Genomic DNA, 18,103 nt, shown 5'->3' with positions numbered 1-18,103 from the left:
TGATTGAGAAATTCCAAAGATTGAACTGTGGTGGGAAGTCCAGGAAACCTGGCACACCAAGGAGGATAGATTTAGATGATGTCACTGCGAGCACACTAAAAGCTGTCCATAATCTCTTCTCTTTTTGCTGCCAAGAGGAATAGAAACTATCAGTCACAGCGTTAAACGTTCACTTTCCAGAAAGGAAAAAGAAAAAATGGAGCAAAACTTCCCAGCAGACTGAATCACTGGACTCAGCAACACAGCGGTGTTCCAGATTGCTTTTGGTACCTACCCCACTCCCCCACCGAAAAATCCTGGGATTTGTTGAAAAGCTCAAGATTAGAAGGGTTCTCTGGGTTCTAGAGGAGCCCTGTTTTGTGTCAAAGAGAAACAAAACCAGACACTGGTGAGAGTGGTAAGACAGAGTTTCATCATAATACCCTATTTGCAGTAGGAGAGGAGTCCAGAATGAAGTGAACTCAACTTTGATTTGTACAGGAGTGACTGGGAGAATGAGGGAGTAGGGAGAGGGGTGAGCAGGGGCTCAGTAGAGTTGGTTCATGTGAAATCCATCTGGTTTGTTAATCAGCCTTTAGGGAAGTTATTCCCTTCCCCTCCCACAGAGGCTGGGAGACAGTGGCCCTGTCTTCAGGTGCTGGCTGGAACCAATTAAATTCTTTTGGCAACCTTGAGTTTTCTCAGACAGCCACTCCAAGAGGGAGGGATCATCCTAGGGATGTAGCCTTGAGCCACTAGAAACTATGTTAGTGTTTTGTTCAGGTCTTTCTAGATTAAAATTGAGGTCTAGCGCTGATGAAGACTCAGAGTTGCTTGGCTAGGGTTTAGTCTGGGAGAGGGTGTCATCTATCACTTACCAGCTGTGAGGTCCTGGGTGACTCGCTTATTATCTCTGACCCTTAGTTTCTAAGATCAAAATCAAATTCTTCCAGGCCCAGGACCTTTACCAATACCTCACCTCTACCAAAGACACCTACTGAAAGGCGGGGGACTTGGATTCGAGTCTCATTTCAGCATTTACTAGGTATGTGAACTTGAACAAGTCATGTTGTAGCAGAGCCTCTTAAAATGACAACACATGATCTTTACCAAGTTTGGAATCTATGACTCCTGCTTCATTACATTTCCTTGAATATTTCAAAGGTGGATTTAATCTTAGTTGGGACTTTCACTATTTTGACTGGTAAAATGAAAATTAAAAAAAAAAACCCAAATGTCCTTCAGTAGAAAACAGTTAAGTAAACAACACATTCATACAGTGGAATCCTAAGCAAAAAAAAATTAACCATTTAAACTCAATTTAGCTAACATATACTGCATTATTAGTTACCAGGGTAGAATTTAGTGATTCATCAGTTGCATATAACACCCAGCACTCATTATATCAAGTGCCCTCCTTAATGCCCATCGCCCAGTTACCCCAACCCCCCACCTCCCCTCCAGCAACTCTCAGTTTGTTTCTTAGAGTTCAGCGTCTCTTATGGTTTGCCTCCCTTTATATTTTCATCTTATTTTATTTTCCTTCCCTTCCCCTATGTTCATCTGTTTTGTTTCTTAAATTCCACATATGAGTGAAATCATATGATATTTGTCTTTCTCTGACTGACTTATTTCGCTTAGCATAATACCCTCAAGTTACATCCCTGTCAGTGCAAATGGCAAGATTTCATTCTTTTTTATGGCTGAGTAGTATTCCATTGTGCATGCGTGTGTGTGTGTGTGTACCACATCTTCTTTATCCATTCATCTGTCGATGGACATCTAAGCTCTTTCCATAGTTCGGCTATTGTGGACATTGCTGCTATAAACATCGGGGTGCATCTGCCCCTTCAAATAACTATATTTGTATCCTTTGGATAAATACCTAATAGTGTGATTGCTAGATCATAGAGTAGCTCTATTTTTAACTTTCTGAGGAACCTCCATAGTGTTTTCTAGAGTGGCGACATCAGTTTGCATTCCCACCAACAATATAAGAGTGTTCCCCTTTCTCTGTATTCTCCCAACATCTTTTTTCCCCTGAGTTGTTAATTTTAGCCATTCTGACCAGTGTAGGGTGGTATCCCATTGTGGTTTTGATTTGTATTTCCCTGATGCCGAGTGATGTTGAGCATTTTTTCATGTGTCTGTTGGCCATTAGTATGTCTTCTTTGGAGAAATGTCTGTTCATGTCTTCTGTTCACTTCTTAACTGGATTTTTTTGGGGGGGGTGTTGAGTTTGATAAGTTCTTTATAGATTTTGGACACTAGCCCTTTATCTGATAAAATACTTGTAAATACCTTCTCCCATTCCATAGGTTGCCTTTTAGTTTTGTTGACTGTTTCTTTGCTGTGCAAAAGCAAAGATGGTGAAGTCTCAATAGTTCATTTCTGCTTTTGTTTCCCTTGCCTTTGGAGACATGTCTAGCAAGAAGTTGCTTTCGCTGAGGTCGAAGAGGTTGCTGCCTGTATCCTCCTCTAGGATTTTGACGGATTCCTGTCTCACATTTAGATCTTTCATCCATTTGGAGTCTATTTTTGTGTGTGGTGTAAGAAAGTGGTCCAGTTTCATTCTTCTGCATGTGGCTGTCCGATTTTCCCAACACCATTTGTTGAAGAGACTGTCTTTTTTCCATTGGACATTCTTTCCTGCTTTGTCGAAGATGAGTTGACCATAGAGTTGAGGGTCCATTTCTGGGCTCTCTGTTCTGTTCCATTGATCTATGTGTCTGCTTTTGTGCCAGTACCATACTGTCTTGATGATGATAGCTTTGTACTAGAGCTGGAAGTTCAGCTTGAAGCCACCAGCTTTGGCTTCCTTTTTCAACATTCCTCTGGCTATTCGGGGTCTCTTCTGATTCCATACAAATTTTAAGATTGTTTTTCTAGCTCTGTGAAAAATACTGATGGTATTTTGATAGGGATTGCTTTGAATGTGTAGATTGCTGAGGAAAAATATTTAAATAGATCTTTATAATAGACTGAGAATAAAGTCTTAGAATCATGAAGTGGGAAAAAATCAAGCCATAGGACACGACTGTTATTAGATCTCAGTGTAATTTCTACTAGAGCAAGCATATAAATAGGGAGTATATGTATAGAAGCACGTACATGTTTGTGTGTACAGGGACAAAACCTTGGTAGAACATACACCAAGCACTAAAATTCCTGGAGTGTGTGTATGTTACATGTGTGTATGGGGGTACTGGGGAGGAAGGGTTCAGATCAACAAGATGATAATCCATCAGCAAGGATTTCACTTTTCCCCTTGTAGATCAGGTAGTTTGTGCCAGCCTACTCCGCTAAGCATTTTACATCCAGTAGTTCATATAATCATCCAAATAATCTGAGAGGTTATTAATTATTATTATTAATTATTATTATTTCTTTTTTACAGATGAGAAAAGGCAGAGAAAGTTTAGGTAACTTGCTCAATATCATACTACCGTAAAGTCCCAGAACCAAGATTTTCTTTAACGAATCTTTAGCTTCTCAGCTAGTTGCTTTTGAAAAAAAATAAAAAATAAATATTTATCAGCAGAGTAATCTCTAATTCCAAGATGGTTTTTCTTTCTTCATCATGAAGATACCATGCACAGATTCTCCCATTTTTATTTAATATGGGGACTATTTCCTACTTAGGAGCATATATGGGTAAAGAAATACCTGTCCATATTACATTGATATCATCAGTAATATTTGTTCTTATCAACACGTTCAAAATCTTCAAACTATCCCTTTGTGGGGTCCCTGGCTGGCTCAGTTGGTAGAACATGCAATTCTTGAATGTGGGGTTGTGAGTTCACCTAAAAAAAACCCTTTAAACCATCCTTTTGTTTACCCTACCATTATAAATAGTCAAAAATTGAATGAGGGCAAAAATCTCAGTATACAAAAGTCAAAAACTTATCCCTCCCCATGTGCATCTGCTTCCTGCCCCTGCCTCTAATAATCTGAGAAAGAATGAGCATCTGTAGATGCTCAGATACATCCATGCTCTTCAGATACATCCATAAGCCAGAGAACTCACTGCCTGAGAGTAGAAATGGGAATGAGAAACACTGAAAGAGTAATTTAATTGGAACACAATTTGCCAGTTTTCCAGCCTGTTCCAAATGAAAACAGTTTTGGAAGATGAAGGGAAAATGTCAATTTTGGACAAGTGCAACCAGCTTTTTTGGCAAAGAGCATGGAGGTGGGGTTAAGCAATGGAGGGGAAAGAGGGGGATGGCGGATCAAGCATAACACCCCCCCACACACACACACATACAATTAGCAATTACATGAAATGAACAAGGAAGTCTGCATTCTTGCCCAGAATTCCTTATTGGGTGACTTCTGCCTTTTTGAAATTCCCATTTCCCCCATCTGTGAGATCACATCCTTCCTATTTTCTCTCTCACAGGAAACAATCGCCAAATATCCATTCTTTGTTGAGTGCTTTGAACTTGGAGGATTTATAAATAAAAGACATGATCAAGGCAAAGAAATACCTTGGGACTGGTAATGCTGGTAGACTGTTTCTCTTTTCCCTCTTTTCCTGTCTCTGATCCATATGAACCTTGGCCTCTTGCTTGTCCTCCTTTCCTGGTCCCATTGCATCTGAAGCCACTCAAAACCCGTATCATAGACACATGCCCTGTTCTGTGTTTAATTGGACATATGTACAAACATGCCAAAATGACAGAAACTATTTTTGTTGCAATCATTTTGGTGTAGGAAGCATGGGAGAGATGGCACAGTTCATAACAGGAAAGAACAGAGCTCCATCCTGGTCAGGTGCAGAGACTACACTAGCCTGTCACCAGACCCATCCACTCTTCCTCTGGGGCCCACAGCCACAGCACGTGTCCCAGATTGCCTAGTGGTCAGAGGCAGTTCATACACAGCTCCCAGCTCTGGTCCTCCACTCTCATTCTCCTTCCCAATTTGATATGAAAAAGGGACAGAAATCTGAAGAGCTATGTGTTGAAGGAAGCAGAGCCAGGGAATGGAAGGAATCGAGGCACCTGTATCACCCTGTGGAGAAGAAAAGCTCGCCAATCCAGAACACCTTGTATGGGTTTCATATGGGCAAGAAAGAAACTTTGCTTGTACGTGAGCTATGATGCATTTTGATGTGGGTTTGTTATAGCAGCTCTTTCCCCTAACAGATAGAAGTTTTTTCCCACCAAAAGAGGGACTGGAATGAAGAGGCCATGGCTAAGAATTTGATTGGGTTGATAGAAAAGGCTACAGTGCAAAACATCATGGTCATCCATTTTGGTTGAAAAAATGGAGACCACAAAAGAGTGACTGAAAGGCCAAGAAAGCAGATCAGAAGAACTGAAAAGAGTTCTGCAAAACAGAGCGAGATAGTTCTTAATAGTTTTCTAGAGCAATCCAAGAAGCTCTACAATGCACATTTTAGGGTTGAATTTATACTTAGGAGAGATGAAAGGAAAATATCAAAGAGAGAACCAACTGGAACAAGAAAACAGCATCAGTGAGAGACGCTGCAGAGAAACTGGCCATTGGCAAATTGTTCAGTAGGCTGCCGGGCAGGAGGATTTTAAGAACATGAAAACCTTACATGAAATTTTATATCATTTGCTTTGTTATGATATGATGTAACTGTCTTCAACTGACGTCTTGCGTTTCCTAGTATTGGGATATTTTAAAGGAATCAAGGAAAAGATGTTGCAGGCCACACCCAGCCTTTGGGAGAATAGAACAAATAAATAGAGTGACACTGATTTCTTATCAAAAGCCAGAAATATGGGGGGAAAATGAATAGAACAATGGAAGCCCCCCAGAGCTCTAGGGGATAAAGGTAGGATGCTCGATTTTCTACTACATGTGAATACATAGAAACATAAACTGTTTTTACACACTGGTTCTGAGGTTGGACTGCTTATGACTGAAACCAATTGTCACCCAGAGACAATTCTGGGTGACAATTCTGAACCCTATAAAAAGAGGATAATACTAGAACCTATCTCCGAGTGGTGTTATGAGAGATGAATTAATTAAATGATGTTAAGATAAATGAATATAGTATCTGGAATACTGTAAGCCTTCATCTATTATTATTATCATTATTATTACTATTCCACGTGGAAGATAATCTAGTAGAGTTAGGAACTGGTGAAGACTAAAGCCTTTAGAGTATGTAGTTTTATGAGATGATTTATGATGAGCTGACATTTATATACAGCTATTATAAGTGAAAGTAAAATTAGCTGACAGAGCAAAAATGCCTAAAGAAACATTATTAAAATGAAGTTATTTTCTGCCAACATGGCTAAAAGTAAAAAGATTGATCTTTCTCAAATTCAAATGGAATTCTTATATATTGCCAGTAGGACTGAAAATGGGAGCAGCCACTTTGGAAAACTGATTAGCATTATCCACTCCTAGATGTTTAGCATTATTTCACTCCTAGATGTATGCTCAATAGAAATACATATATTCACTCACTAAAAATCTTTAGAAGGATATTTATCCCAGCATTTTTCTTGATATCTTCAAATTGGATACAATCCCCATGTCCATCAACAGTAGAACAGATAAATAAATTCATACCATGGAATGCCACATAACAATAATAAAAAAATAAACTCCTGCTGCATGTAAAAACATGGGCAAATCTTACCAAAATAAGACTGAGTGAAATAAAGCCAGACACAAAGGATTAGATACCACAGGTTCGTTTATATACAATGACTACATAGAATTATGGATATATAATGAATATACAGAGTGGCATACTATATAGTGAGGTGAAGGTATGGTGTTATGTGTCAGGGTAGTAATGATCTTGGAGAGGCAGGAATAGTGATTGGGAGGGGACATGAGCAGGATTTGTAGCAGTGTTCTAGTTCTTTCTCTGGGAAGTGGTTGCATAGGTATGCTTACCTTGCCAAAATTCTGCGAATTATACACTTAGGATTTGTGTCCTGTTATACTTCAAGAAGTGTTTTGTTTTGTTTTTTTCCGAGATTTTTATTTATTTATTTGACAACGAGAGAGCGAGCACAAGCAGGGGGAGCTGCAGGCAGAGGGAGAAACAGACTCCTTGCTGAGCCGGGAGCCCGATGCGGGACTCAACCCTAGGACCCCAGGATCATGATCTGAGCCGAAGGCAGACACCCTGAGGAAGACATTTTTTAAAGAGGATCTTTATTTTTTTTTTAAGATTTTTTATTTATTTATTTGACAGAAAGAGACACAGTGAGAGAGGGAACACAAGCAGGGGGAGTGGGGGAGGGAGAAGCAGACTCCCCGCAGAGCGGGGAGCCCGATGCGGGGCTTGATCCCAAGACCCTGGGATCATGACCTGAGCCGAAGGCAGACGCTTAATGACTGAGGCACCCAGGCGTCCCTTTAAAGAGGATCCTTGATAAAGGTTGGATTCAGTGTTAGCCCCGACTGGATCCAAGATGGTACTTGCTCTCTGCTCCCAGAATCACAAACTTTTAGTTTCCATCCTTGCTCAGGGATGGAAGTGAACCCGGAGATGCAAGTCCCGCAGACCCCACAGTTGAGCCTCAGGGCTCCTAGCTGCCTCTGGCCAGAGTCATGGGGCCCTTAGTTACCATTCAAGAAACCTGCAAAATTGTCTCAGAAAATAACAAAGTTGCCTCCTCAGAAGTCTATGGGATGCTCTTCCGCTTGAGATAACAGACATAATGTGTTGTTTGCAAGAGAAAATAATAATTTGCAGCTTGTAATGGTGACAGGATGTAGAACTTCTGCCTTTGTGCTCTAGACATGGCGCCGCTAATGCCATCTGCCGAGAATGTTTTAGGCTCCAGGCACCTGTGGCAGAACGACCACCTCACTACAGTCACCCCAAAACCAGACGAGAAGTTGCCAGAAGGGACAAGATGATCAAGAAAGGAAACATCACGGCTGACCTAATCCCTAATCAGCATGATCCAAGACCCTGAGACCTTACCCTGAGTTTTCACTCTTTAAAAACCCCTGCTTGTAAGCCATCGGGGAGTGTGGGATTCTGAGCATGAGCTCCCTGTTCTCCTGGGTGGTGCCACACCAGTAAACAGCCTATCTTTCTTCACTGTAAATGCTTGATATTAGTTTTTATTGGCATACTGTGCATTGTGTGGATGAACTCTTTTTTGGTTCAGTCACAAAACCATAGAAAAGACTCCATCCTTACCACAAAATCACCTAAAATCAAGGAACTAAGGAAGTAAGCAACCAACCACACATTCCAGTCAGTTCCCCACAAGCTAATAGTTCCGTTCAAAATTGCTCCCAAGCTCAGAAAAATGAAGAAAGATGGTCTATTTCCACAGACCAATTTGTCCTGCCATTTCCATTGCTCTGCACAGCAGGAATTTTGTTTTTCTTTCTCTTTCTTTCTTTCTTTCTTTCTTTCTTTCTTTCTTTCTTTCTTTCCTTCTTTCTTTCTTCTTTTTTTAAATTAGCTACTTTAGATTCAATGTTGAAATGCATTTTAGTAAGGTTCTTGCAAAAAAAAAATAGTCATCTGTGAGTCTTTTGGTAGAAAAGATTCAAGTTTACTCACCCAGTCATTCCTACATCTGGTGATGTCATTTTGCCCCCCAAAATATTTCATCATAAATGTAATAATCAGAAATCAAAAACTACCAAAAACCTTATCTTCATCTCTACTTACTCTTGCAGTGACTTGGTGTGTGTTGGCTTCTTTCATCTGTGCCTTACCCGTGGGACTGTAAGCTTCATGAGGGCTGCAAGTAAATCTTCGCTGATTCCTTTGTTAGATATTTGGTACCTGGAAGATAGATGAATAAATAAATCACGGAATATTTTTATGATCTACCGAAGTCAATATGTTGTCAACATTTTTAGGGAAGCAGCAATCAGTAAAATCCTGTGCAGATCCTCGATACATCAAGTATATAAAAGCGACGCCATGGTGCAGGATTGTCTTCATGTATTTCTATGCAGTCTGAAGGGGCCTCACAGAACAATATGAAAACCATGTGACTGCCTAGATAAACAATTATATAATTCTGTGGACTGGGTAGAACTAGTCATCTATTTAGCTAGCAGGAAGTTTTCCGGATCCTTCCGCAGACCTGCAGATAAGCAGAAGCAAGGCAGAGCAGAATTGGACCCCTGGGAAACCACCATCATCACCCTCGGTACTTCTTCCAACTCTCTTATTTTGTGTGCACCCTCCCTTCACATCCTTCAGCATTTTGTTCAGACCTGTGAAGCTATCAAGAGAATAGCAAGGGGTGCCTGGGTGGCTAAGTCGTAAAGCGTCTGCCTTCAGCTCAGGTCGTGGTCCCAAGGTCCTGGGATCGAGCCCTGCATTGGGCTTCCTGCTCGGCAGGAAGCCTGCTTCTCCCTCTCCCGCTCCCTCTGCTTGTGTTCCCTCTCTCACTGTCTCTCTCTCTCTCTGTCAGATAAATAAATAAAATCTTTAAAAAAAAAATAGAATAGCAAATGTAGATCCTACTTATTGAACAATTACTCTGTGCTTGTGCTGTTGTAAGCACTTTACGCACCTTATTTTATGTGATCCTACTTACTACCATTTTGTGGCTGAAGGAAGTAGAGGGTAGAAGAGATTAAAAATTGGGCACAAATCACACATCTGCTAAATTGGGATTTGAATACAAATCACTGGTTCACTCATTGATTCAGCAAATCTGTTGTTTTTCCCTTGTTTTATTTTTTTTTTTTGAGTGCCCACCTTGTTAGATCTAACTCCTGTTTATACCCAAACAACTTTACTATACCACCAACAAATAAGTGCCTTGTGTCAATCTGTCTTGGCAAGGTACTTCACCATTCCTCCATATCCTTTCATTCTTTTTTCTGATTATCACTAGGCTGAAGGCTTTTAGCTTACTATTTTAAAAAGTTATTGCTAATACTTCTGAGAGACCCTCAGTATTAGTCCTAGAAAGGTATGTTTGCCTTGTATGCCATGCATCCTGATTCTACTGTCAAGAAGTTCTATAAAGGAGCTAGCATTCTCCCAGGATAGAGCAAGCATGATGGTCACCTTGACCATGGCCCTGACCATGAAACTTGATGAAGCAGAGATTGGGCACTGGATAGAACCGTATAAGAGAAGTGAAACACATTGGGCTCCCAGGCATCCATCTGTGGTTCACTCTTTGGAAACCAAAGAGTGATTCAGGGAGAAGCGAAAGGCCTGTTTTCCAACCATTCTACATTCCATGTGTGCTTATCATCAGCTTATTGTACAGATGTTTCTTTTCTGATCTCAGATTGTACTTACATTCCCATTCAGGATGCCATTTCATCTGAAAGTCTCCAAGGCCTTTTCCCAGAATTAAGTTTTTTTCAGATGGGGAAAAAAAGACAATATAAAATTTAGAGGTCATATCATCTAGCTCTGCAAGAAACCATTTAGAACCCTCCTCCAAACCGCGGTTTCTTTCTTTGTTGGGTCATATGTTAAGTTAATTAGGAAGTATGACATTTCTGTTATTTTCTTTGTTGACTTGGAGAATTCACAGACATACGCAGAGTTGACTCAGGTTTGAGTTTGGGACATACGCTATATTGCAGGGTAAAATTAGCCCAGGGAGGTATATCATGGCTACTGAAGACCACGTCAGAATGGAAATGTGAATAGGGGCAGTGGCTTCATCAGGAAATACAACTCTAATCTCTAGGGAACTAGGTGACTTCTGAGAGCTGAGAACCTATAGGAGACACAGATTAGCTCCCAATAAACTTCTAACTCCACACAAGGACGTCAATGGTGGTCTGTGACTCTGTTCCTCCTTGTGGTTCATATAAAGTGTATAATGTAAAATGCACACATTTTAGGGGTTTTTTTTGTATGTGATATTTTATTTGCAAGAAGCTATTCAACAGCTCTTCAACATTGTGAAATATTTACTGAGAATCACCACAGGTGATAATGTACCCTATACAACATTAATACAAAAGGCAGACAGGGTGACTTCACTGTAAAGGTAGTTAATTCTATCTGTACTTTCTCGTGTAAACTTGCTCATTTATCACTTACTGAATTCAACAAACATTTACTGGGTCACTACACATGTGTCTGGTACTTTTTAAGTCACTGGGTTATATTAATAAAAAAAAATAGGCAAGATCTTTAGGTCCTGAGGGTGACAGATACACAATAAGTAAATATATTAAAATTACATGAGAAAGGCTCTTAGTATTGTGAGTAAAATAAAGACAGGAATAGGGATAGAGAGTGAAGTGGAAAGGGTATAATTTTAAATGGGAAGGTCAGAGAAGACCTCACTGAGAAAGTGGCTATATTAGTCAGGATTTACCAGGGAAACAGAACAAAGAAAAGATTAGATAGATAGATAGATAGATAGATAGATAGATAGATAGATAGATAGATGATAGATAGATGATAGATAGATAATACATACATACATACAGAGATAGAAAGAGACATTATGAGATGTTGGTTCACACCATTATGGAGGTGAGGAAGTCCCACGATCTGCTGTCTGCAAGTTGGAGGTCCAGGGAAGCTGGTGGCATAGTTCCCATCCAAGCTTGAAGGCCTTAAAACCAGGAAAATCAGTGGTGTGAGTCCTGATCTAGGTCCAAAGGCCTGAAAGCCATGAGTTGTCGATGTCCAAGGGCAAGAGAAGATGGATGTTCCAGCTCAAGCATCAGATTTACTCTTCCTCTCATTTTTTGTTCTATCCAGGCCCTTAACAGATTTAGATTTTGCCCACTCACATTTATTTGGTACACTGATTCAAACACCAATCTCTTCCAGAAACGTGCTCACAGACACTGCTAATACAAATAATGTATTAGCAGCTCTCTAGGCATCTCTTGGCCCAGTCAACCTGGGACATGTAAAATTAACCATTAAATTTACATTTGAAAAGGCTGAGTTCAAAAGAAGTTGAGTGTGGAAACCAGGAATACAACTATAAAAAGAGTGCTTCAGGCTCAATGTCCAGTTCAAAGGTCCTGAGATAGCAGTGCTTGCGCTTGGAAGAACAGCAAGGAGGCCAGCATGGATAGAATAGGTCAAGCAAGGGGGAGAGTTGTAAGAAATAAGGTCAGAGAAGTAATAAGGGGGCCACACCATTACTGATACTTGGAGCAGAAATAGATTCAAATAATCAAAACTCAGCAGTTTTGGATATATCCAAGGCTTATTGCTAGGATCAGTTATCAGAACATAGGAGTAGATATTATTTGATGAATAAGTAAATAGTAAATAAAAAATTAAAAGATCTACTCTTTGCAAAAACATTCATGATCCAAGAAAATTTGATGGATGGGATATATTTGAATCAGTTTATGACAACAGAGAACATTATGGACACCTCAGAAAACGAATGTTAAGACTTTTGAAGAGATCATCCTAGATGACCCTAGAGGTATCTCTGTACTGTAGAACCAAGATCTTGCTGAAAGGGTGTCTCAGAGAGTATTCTATATTGTAGGTAATCAAAATGCAATTCATATTGACTTAACTAATGAAGGAGATGTATTGCCTGTCATAACTAGAAGATTCAGAGTTAGCAATGGCTTCAGAATCGGTTTGATTCAGCAACTCAGCAGTGTCATCAAGGAGCCGTCTTTCCATCACTCTACTCTGCCTTACACACTGACACCTTATTCTGAAGAAGGTGACCCTCATGACAGGGTGGCTGCAGCAGCTCCAGATTTCATATCCTCATGCCATATCATGCAGAAAGTGAGAAAAGGTGTTTCTTAGAAGCTGTCTCAGAAAAGTGAGCAACTTCCAAAATGACTTGGAAAAGATTTTCTTCTCATTGACCTTAACTGAGTCACAAGTATTTCCTGATCTAAACTCTCAGCTGGGTGAAGTCCATGCACTGATGGCAAAGGACTAGTTTACAACGATTCATTCATTCATTTATTCATTCATTCACTCATTCATTAGATATGTGAGTGCCTATTATGTGTTCGGCATTGTTCTAAGCACTTGGAACACAGCAGTAAACAAAATAAAGATCCATATCATAGTGGTAGGGGGAGATAGACATTAACACAATAAATAAATGAATTATATAGTTTAGAAGGTGATAAATGCTGAGGAATAAAAAGAAAAGGCAGGGGAAAGGGGAACTGGATGGTTATAAGTTGAAATAGATGGTTTCAATTTTAAATTAGATGGTTAACATAGGACTCATTAGGAAGACAACATGTGAACAAAACCTTCAAGTAAAGGAGGGAGTTATCCATCAGATTATCTTCACAAAAAGCTCTCCAAGCAGAGCACATAGCTGATGCAATGATTCTAAGGCATGAACAAGCATGGCACATTCAAAGAACAGCAGTGAAGCCAAAGTGGTGTGAGGGTAGGATCAAAAAAGCAAGATGGAGTCAGAGACATAATAGAACCAGATTAGATAAATCTTGTGAGCACTTGAAAAGGTTTGACTATTATGTGGAATAAGAGGGGGAACTGCTGCTGTTTTTTCAGCTGAGAAATTTCATGATTTGACTTGTTTTAAAAGGAACCACCTAGGGGCGCCTGGGTGGCTCATTGGGTTGAGCCTCTGACTCTTGATTTTGGCTGGGGTTGTGATCTCAGTGTCATGGGATGGAGCCCTGCATGGGGCTTGAGCTCAGTGCAAAGCCTGCTTGTCCCTTTCCCTCCTTCTCTGCTCTCTAAGATAAATAAAAATAAAAATAAAAAAATAAAAGGAACCATCTAGCTGAGGAGTTGTAAATGAACTATAGGGGGACAAGAGTTGAAATAGAGGGTCTAGTTAGGAGGCTATTGAAGTGATCCAAGTGAGAAAAGATAGCTTCTCAGAACTGCGTGGCAGCAAGAAGTGGCACAAAGTAGATTCAGGACATGTTTTGAAAGTTGAGTTAAGAAGATTTTCTATTGAATTAGGTACTGTAAGAAAGACAAGACTCAGGGACGATTCTAAGCTTTTTGGTCTCAGCAACTGTAAGAATGGTGTTAACAATGAAGGAAGAAGAGGCTATGGGAAGAGTAGGATTTCAGTGGAAGATCAGGAATTCAGTTTTGACATATAAGTTTGAGATGATAAGAGGATAGTTGAAAATAAGAGTCATAGTTTGCAAGACAGGATTGAGCTGGAATATAAATTGTGGAGCCATCAGTTAACAGATATTATGCGATCATCAATGAAGTGAGAGATACTGCTGTCAAATGAGATTATAACTGAGAATAAATCATGGGATTTACAATATGGAGCTCATTGGTGATTAAGATAGGAGCAGTTTCAACGGAGTGGTAAAGAGAGGAGAAAATGTGGTAGAAAGTCTACAAAAATAGCCTCCATCCCTTTCTTTCCTCTTTGTAGGGAAGTATTTTCCCTCATATTAAGAGGGAAGTCTAACACTCCTCACTTTGAATTTTCATTTCTTGCTTGACCGAAAGAAGTGATGTTCTGAGAAGTGACAATATGCCCAGGTCTCTTCAACATTTATGTTTGGAATGGTCCCACTTGTAATCCAGCTACCATGCTGAGAGAAGCCCAGGCCACATGTAGAGACTATGTGTAGACATTCCAACTGATAGTCCTGATTCATAGCATCAAATGTCAGCCTTTTGAGTGAGCCATCATACATGTCCAGCCCAGTCAATCTGTTAGATGAGTCCAACAACAGCCATTGTCTGAGTGCAACCGTGTTGTAGGTGGAGTTCCCCAGGAAGCAGATTCTCAGAGAGAGGCGGTTCATTAGAGAGTGCTTTGGGGATGAAAACCTGTTGATGGGAAGGGAAGTGAAGGAAGAAGGATTGAGAAATCAGACTCTAAGCAATCTCGTCAGAAGTCTCAACTGACTCCTTTAGGGAGTTCTGAGGATGGGATGATCCCTTATATGTATCCCGAGGTAGGATGAAAGTATTGGACTTTATGGTCGCATAATCATCAGTCATTGGATGTGGGCCACTCTGGGAAGAGTGTGAGACCTTGGGTGAGGTGACCCTCAGAGGCATTCCCTGAATGAGACTGATAGCGGAGGGCTGTCAGCCACACTCCTAGCAACTGATGTAATATGTCCTTCATTCCTAAAATAAGATCTCACTGACAGTGTTCACCATAAACTTCATGATAGATTCCAAGAGAGAATTGGCCAGCTGAGCCCAATCAACCCACAGAATCCTAAGAGGTGACAATACATTGTTGTTCTAAAGAATTTAGGGTTGACGGAGTTTGTTAAGCATTCGTGGATAACTAGAAGAAAAGAGGGAATAAAGATTGAGCTTTGGAGAGACTGTATATTAAGAGTACATGAAGAAGAATAGAAGCCAGTAGAAAGCCAGGGAAGGAGTGACCGGTAAATAGGGGATAAAGCTAATCTCTTGTGCCCACCTTGGCCCTGTGATCCTCAGTCCATACGACATCCTTCCTCCATTTGACCCTTTATGGCAGTGGAACTGACCAGTGCAGCCTGCTTTTCCAGGATTCTGATATTAGTTGGTTTCTAGCTGGGATTAGCTCACGAAGGGCAATGATGGAAAATAGCAGTGAAGAGAAAAAAGGAGAAACCAGGGACGTTCTCTCCTTCTCCAGGGTGATGTCTCTGGTTGTGGCTGTATCTCTTCCTGGGCTGTGGCTTCTGCTAGACAAATCCTGCATAGTTGTAGCTTCTGCTGGTTCCTCCCAAAGCCCATGGACACCTTCTCTCCTCTTCCTCCAGCCTAGGTTGGTACTGCTTTTCTCCTGTTGCCAACCCCTGCTTTCCTCACTCTCTCCTATTTGGTTTTTCCTCTTTTGTCACCTGTGTCATCAAGTTCCTGAATTAAATTCCTTCTGTTGAAATATTAAAAAAGAGTTTCTGTTTTCCTGATTAGATCCTGATTGATTAGGTCCTGGAAGCCAAGTGAAGAAAGTGTATCAAGGAGGAAGGAGTATTTAACTGTGCTAGCTGCTGCTGACAGATCAAGGTGAGGGCTGAGAATTGCTTAGTGGATTTAACAAAACGGAGGTCACGGGTGACATGACCAGAGCGGTTTTATTGGAATGGTGGGCAGGTGAAAGATCGATTGTGCGAAATCAGAGACCACTGCTGCAGCTGTGGTGGGGTCAGTTTCCCAAAGTATTGGCATACAGAGCACCTGGAGTGGATGTGGGGCGATTACCACGGTATCCAGTCTCACTAGGAGAGGGGAGGAAAACTGAGGTCACAAGAGGGAATTCATCCAGGTGGAAAGAGCCAGTGGTCCAAGGCAGAGCCTTCCAGTGAATAGACTCAAGGACTTAGGTTCATGGCAGAAACACATGCTGTAGCAGGAAGGTAAAGTCACATAAAGAAAATTTTAGAAACTTAGTGTAAAGCATCCCCTTTGGGGAATAGTGACTTTCTGCTTTCCAAACTTCATTTCTGGAATGGGACAAATGTATTTCAAGAAGTTAGTATAAGGCAGTAAAATATGTTTGTCTGCAAGAAACTTCAGAATATAATATTTTTGAGTAGTGATTCCATCTGAGAGACTCTAACGCAAAGAAATAATCCTAAAAAGGAAAGTGTTTAGGGATGAAGATGAATACTGAACTATTATTTATTAGAATAGAGAAGTTGGAAACATATTAGTTGTTTAGGAATCTAGAAATAGGTAGTTAACTATAAAGCATCCACTCAGAAAACTATTAGGAAAACTAGTAAAACTTATGGTTCCATAAAAAAAAAAAAGTAGACAAAGAAAATACAGACAGTTTTATGCTCAGTTTCAAAAATGAAGGATGCAGTAAGGAAAGGAGGGGAAAAAAGGAAAGAAAAAAAGAAAAAAAGAAAAAAAAGAAGGATACAGCATTTCTATGCAGAGTATAGTTAGAACTAAGTAGATGCGTGCCAACATTTAAGTAGTAGCGCGAGGGTTGGCTAAGTTAGAGAACCCCGGTAATCTTTCTTCTCTTCTATACTTTATTCATTGATGATGTATATTTTTTAATAGTAGAAAAAATAAACTCCTTAAAAGGAAAAAAAATAGGTGATAGGAAACAGCTTCCCTATTAGAGGCAGTAATAGGCAGAGTAAGAGGCAGAGTAGAGATGGTTTCTTTTAATATTAAGGTAGATGAGGGGCACCCTGGTGCCTCAGTCAGCTAAGCATCTTCCTTCGGCTCAGGCATGATCGAAGAGTCCTGGGATCGAGTCCCGCAGTGGGCTCCTTTCTCAGCGGGGAGTCTGCTTCTCCATCTCCCTCTGCCCTTCTCCCCCCACTCTCTCTCTCAAATAAATAAATAAAATCTTTTAAAAAATATTAGGATAGACTATATCTTAGCTAATTGAAGTCTTAATCTGAGTTCTAATTTCTTTCATTGCTTGTGATTAGCACAATATTTATACTTGTGCCAAAGCTCCCTCCCTCTCTTATCCCATTACTAAAGCTTTTAATTCACATGTCATATCACAATGCCTGAACTCACAAAACTGCATATATGCAGATGTCACAGCCAACTGTTGCAAGTTTCTGGGATCCTAATTATATAGATGAAAGCTTGTGTTGCATGCAAATGGACTGAAAAATCTTCACAGAGAGAGGAATAAAAAAAAATGCTGTATTAAAAATATCTTTAACACAATCTTTAGGAGAAAAAAATGGAGGGTTGAGTCTGAGATAAAATTATGCCACTCAAATATATTATGAGTTCTCAGTCTCAGATTTAAAAAGATTTGCCCACAATCTCCCCATCCAGAACCAACACCTTTTTCAAAGCCCTCTGTTATTTCAGAATCTAAGTGGATAGCATAAATGTTCGGCTTTCTTTATATTGTTGGGGAATATATGCTGACAAAGATAAGGGAGCCCTCAGGCCTGAAGTTAAGCTGAGAAGAATGTCAATGTCAACCAGTGTGGTAATTCTAGCAAATCCCAACAACAAAGAAATATTTGGGATTCTGTCGTAAATGAGAATTCAACAGTTCTTATTGCTTCTTCTTAAGGTTAACCAAGAAGCATCAAGCAAAATTATCTGCTTGGCTTTGATCATAGCAACAAAACATTCCAGATATCTTATGCAGACAAGGATTGGGGATCTAAATTTCAGTTCCTGTTACATTCCTCAAATTATTTTAAAAGACGAATAAACAGCAGATATGTTGTTTTGGTAACCCAAGAGATTTTTTAATCAGGTGTATGAATGTTTTCTCCAAAATTTCACATTCTTCCTTCCCTCAGATCAGGC

The sequence above is a fragment of the Eumetopias jubatus genome, unplaced genomic scaffold (assembly GCF_037043125.1).
Source record: "Eumetopias jubatus isolate StellerSeaLion01/CBP00866 unplaced genomic scaffold, mEumJub1_p1.0 scaffold_5, whole genome shotgun sequence".
Lineage (NCBI taxonomy): Eukaryota > Metazoa > Chordata > Mammalia > Carnivora > Otariidae > Eumetopias > Eumetopias jubatus.
The sequence above is the reverse complement of the archived record's forward strand: the minus strand, read 5'-3'. Positions refer to the sequence as shown.